Raw genomic sequence first — 4938 nt, 5'->3', positions numbered from 1 at the left:
CAATAGCCTAAACATTTTAGGACATGATCCTTACAAATAAATTTTAATTGAATTTTAAAATTAAGGTTTAGGCCTCTCCCGGGACGGGGCCGCTGGAAGGGCCCGCTGGCAGCAGAAGGCGAAGGATATATACACTGGAGCTTAGAACAAGACATTTACCTAATTTCTGTGTCAGAATTAAAGACTTGCTGTAGCTATGAAGAAAGAGCCTGAATGCATCATTTTCACCTAGAGGAAGATGATAGACAGAAATCAAACCTGTGCTGCGGGACAGGACGCCGTGCCTTACGTGACTTGTCTGATCCACGTGCTTGAGGAGTGGCTTAACATAGAGCACTTGGAGGACTATTTGAACTTTATCAGCTATTTCTTGTGGGTTTTTACGCCACTGATACTTGTAGTCCTTCCTTACTTTACCATCTTTCTCTTCTTCCTGACCATTATTTTCTTACATATCTATAAGAGGAAGAATGTACTAAAGGAAGCCTACTCACATAACTTATGGGATGGTGCAAGGAAAACGGTGGCGGCCGTGTGGGACGGACACGCGGCGGTGTGGCGCGGTTACGAAGTTCATGGGATAGAAAAAAAAAAAAAACAGAAGAAGGACCAGCGCTTATAATTTTTTATCACGGAGCTATTCCTATTGATTTTTACTACTTCATGGCTAAAATTTTTATCCTCAAAGGCAGAACCTGCCAAGTAGTAGCTGATCACTTTGTCTTTAAAATTCCCGGGTTTAGTTTGTTACTTGATGTATTCTGTGCTCTTCATGGACCAAGAGAAAAATGTGTTGAAATTCTGAGGAGTGGTCACTTGGCCATCTCACCAGGTGGCGTTCGAGAGGCCCCAATGAGCGACAAGACCTACAACATCGTGTGGGGCAACCGCAAGGCTTCGCTCAGGTTGTGCTCGATGCAGAAGCGCCCATTATCCCTATATCTACACAAAATATTCGAGAAGGATTTAGATCACTCGGAGGAACAAGATTGTTTCGATGGCTTTATGAAAAGTTCCCCTACCCATTTGCTCCGATGTATGGGGGCTTCCCCGTGAAGTTGCGGACGTATTTAGGTGACCCGGTTCCCTACGACCCCAAGATAACGGCAGGAGAGTTAGCTGAGAAGACCAAGAATACTCTTCAAGCTTTGATTGATAAGCACCAAAGAATACCAGGCAACATTATAAGTGCTTTGTTAGAACATTTTCATAAAGCAGAAAAGGTCAATTAGAAGGTGATTTAATATTATCCATTGATATGTTTGTGGCTGTGGTACTGTCTTTTGAATTTTATAGGTCTTATAATTAGTATTTTTTTAAAAATCATGTTAATAAGCATCTTTCCTAGAATTTATTTAAATTTATATTGTCCATTTTGTTTTGCACTCGGTTGTGTCAGATTTGATCAGTAACTTGTTACATGCCTAATAATTCAGAAAATGATCCTATTTCATTTGTAAATTCTTGGTAATTTATGATAAATGTAGATTCTTAAAATTAAGTTTTTTAATGATAACAGTATAGTTTAGGCGAACACTCCTGGATAATGTCTCTGGTGTCCGTATCTGTTGGACAGAGCTAATTTCTAGAGAGAGAGAAGCTGGGGCTTAGCGTAGTTGATGAGTTAGCAGAGAATGCTGTTAACTGCCTCTCCCTTTACAGCTTTGGGAGCATCGTGTAATGTTTTTGTGCCTCCTTAATTTGCTTCTTAAACTCATACTATTGTGAGGGGTTTTTATTGCTTTGCTCTTTCTTTGAGGCAGGGTCTTGTTGAGTCGCTGCCTGCCAGGCTAGGCTCCGGCTTGCCTCTCTGCTGCCTCCACTCCCAGAGTGCTGGGTCGCAGGTGGGCGCCACCATTCCTGCCTAGAATGTTGCTTACCTTGTAGTTACTTCAGTTGACAATTGTCGAGCCAGAATTGTAACTGAATAATTAAATAATGCCCAGATCCTCTAGAGGATGCATATATAGTTTATCCATCAGATGTTCAAATTATTCCCATAGTATGATGTCCAGTTGCCAAGCACAATGCAAGAGATGTACTGTTTTTCAAACCAAATAAAAAGAATTAGGTAGATTACAATTTCTAATTGCTATTTTTATAATTTATTATATTTTTAACAAGAACCTTTAAACAAGCAATATAGGATGCATTGTCAGCCCTGTGATACAGCATTTAGTAGCTCAAGAATAAAAATCACGGTCGCGCTCTGCCTTGTGTGCTAGGAGCTGAAGCTAGGTTGCCGGAAGCGGAGCTGCAGGAGGCTGTGCCCCGCATGGCGCTGTGGCTCATTCTGTCTGACTCTGAAACCAGCCAAAGGCGCTTGTTTTAAAAATTCTTACTTGAACAATAAACTTGTGTGAATACAAAGCCTTCAGAAGCTTACTGGCTTTTGAATTTTCTCCTGGAAAATTAATTTTAAAAAGTATTTAATTCAAAAGTATCAGAAATCAAATACAGTATCTCCTCTCCTTTTTAGATGTTTAAAGTACTTGGGTTTTATATAGATTTTTGTATTACAAATGTAAATGAAGTGTAATGTGTATAAAATTAAACAATAAAAATAAAATTGAATTCAAAAAAATTAAATTAAATTAAAGTTTAATTGAACTAACGTAACAATACTATTGAAAAACAAATCCTTTTTTATTAGTAATGTAATTTTGCCTAGATGACAATGATATCTATAATAGCTAGAATATGAGCCATGGTCCAAAAGTAAATTTGTCTACATCACAGCACAATGTGATGGATGGCAGCATGGTACTCAGAAAGCAAGAGGATATAAAGGAGGAGCACACACCTCCAGTCCCGAAGGCTGCGTTTTGCATACCAGCCCCACCTCAAATTTGCAAGCATGTCCTTCCAGCTGTTCAGTCACCAAATCACTCTACATTTATCTCATTCTATCACACCCCCAAATCAATTCAACTACAAATCACACTGTTGAGCTGCACCTTGAAAATATTTCCAAGACCCAATCATTTTCTCCATTCCATTACCATCAACTTCCACCTACCATCCACCACCTTTTACTTAAATAAATATACAACAGGGTTGAAATAATTCTCCACAACACTGTGTGTAAGTTGAATCATGGCATGGTTACTTCTGTTCATGGATGCTCACTGTGTTCTGAGTGACAGCCCAAGTCCCTACCAAGACCTTCAGAGCCCGACACACTCTGCACTGCAGCCCTGTACAGTCTTTGGTCTTCCTCAGGCCTTTCCAGCACACTCGCATTGCATGACTCTGTGCTTGCAGTTTCCAGTGCCTGGAACCACCTCACCCCTCCAAATAGCTAGAAGGCTTGCTTGGGAACATTCAGGTGTTACCTTCTCAGTGATTCCTGTGGATTTTGTAGCTACTACTCTGATATATACACAAAAAAATCTGAAGATACATAAGAAACTAATAATAGCAGAAAACTTGGTAGAAGTGATACTGGTTTTGGAACAGGATTCTTTTTCATATTTCTTTATATTTTTAGTATAAAACAATAAGTAGTGACTAATATTACGGTAATGCTGACTGAGCAAGAATCCAGTCTAGCTCACAGAAATCCAGGAAACCTTAGCAGTTGTTGAGTTTCATATTTCATACATTTTATATGTTTAATGGAACCAGCATCAAAAAAAAATCTAGACATTGGATATTTACCTTATTTCTGGAGGAAAGAGAGTTGCTTACTCCATCCTCTAGCAGGTCCTTTTGTCTTTCTCTTCCCTTCGGCCGACTCTACTTCTCTTCCCCTCGCAGTGCCATTCCCATGGGTTGTCTCTCTGGTGGCTCCATTGAACACTCAGCCCATTCCTAGAGAGTCCAGCTCCGACCGGCTGTGCTAAGAAGGTAGCACAGTGTCTCCAGGATGCTTCGTCTCCCTTAAAGTCCTGATGAGCAGCAAGACATTCACTCATGTGTCTGGGCATTTGGGGACCCAGTGTTCCCAAGTCCCGGCCTAGCAATGTGTGAGGTGCCAGCATGACAGAGGCACCCTCTGTAGAAAGCAATGTTCTCAGAGTTGTGCTTCAAGGTCACAGTGCACAGTCCACGGGCACCAGAGGCCAGGAGTCGGTACCTCCTTGCCTCAAAGTGAAGTCAGGATTTACAGAAAATATCCAGTCAAAACCAGGATTTTTCCTATAGAAATGAGTGGGTGACTAAGAGGGAAATGGGCCACATGGAGCACCAAACCAGCAGTATGGGCACCTATGTTCTCCACTAACATGACATATTGGCAACTCCCCTCCTCCCCAGAAGGAGGGAATAGAGTGGAGAGATGACTAACGATACTTCCCACATTTATGGCCTTTGGATAAGAACTGCGGTGCACTGCGTTCTTACCAAGTGCCAGATCTGTGCTCACCACCAGCTAGCTTCCCTTATGAAGACTTCATCCTTCCAAGCACCCAGTTAAGTAAGTATCACAAAGAAAATTAATACTCGAAAGTAGTTGACAAACTAGATCAAAGTCATACTTTGGTTAATTGACACATCTGGAACTCAGACCCTTTTTGTTCAGTATTAACTCCTGCTTCCTCAAACTACGGTACCCTTTGCACAGTCTGGAGCCCCTATAATGCACAGCTCCTGCCCATCTGCAGGAAATTCTCTGGGATGAGTAGTGCTTACTCACCCAGCCAATCATATGCCTCAGTTATTCGTGTTTGTTAGCCATGTTAATCTCTCTGATGAGCCTGACACTGCAAGTGCCATGTGAATTGCTCTGACCCTTGTTAAAGATGGTGACATATGTGGTCAGGACAGCCACAGTGATCAAAGAGAGATGGATTAGTATTACTGAAATGATGGTTCTTGGGTTGCACTGGGGAGGAGTCTGGGCACAATCCAGACTGTGTGACATGGGCAGAGCTTTGTAAAACTTTTCCTGGTTGTAGCTGTTCTACAGAGAAACAAAGAGGAGGATGATCAACCAAA

At 41.4% G+C, this 4938-nt stretch overlaps 1 pseudogene; it reads left to right on the top strand.

The window, feature by feature from the left end:
- Positions 1-77: 77 nt before the first annotated feature.
- Positions 78-1474, top strand: LOC101590519 (annotated as a pseudogene).
- Positions 1475-4938: the final 3464 nt, after the last annotated feature.

Source organism: Octodon degus, unplaced genomic scaffold (assembly GCF_000260255.1).
Source record: "Octodon degus isolate 3935 unplaced genomic scaffold, OctDeg1.0 scaffold00115, whole genome shotgun sequence".
Classification (NCBI taxonomy): domain Eukaryota; kingdom Metazoa; phylum Chordata; class Mammalia; order Rodentia; family Octodontidae; genus Octodon; species Octodon degus.
This window is presented reverse-complemented; position numbering and strand designations above follow the sequence as displayed.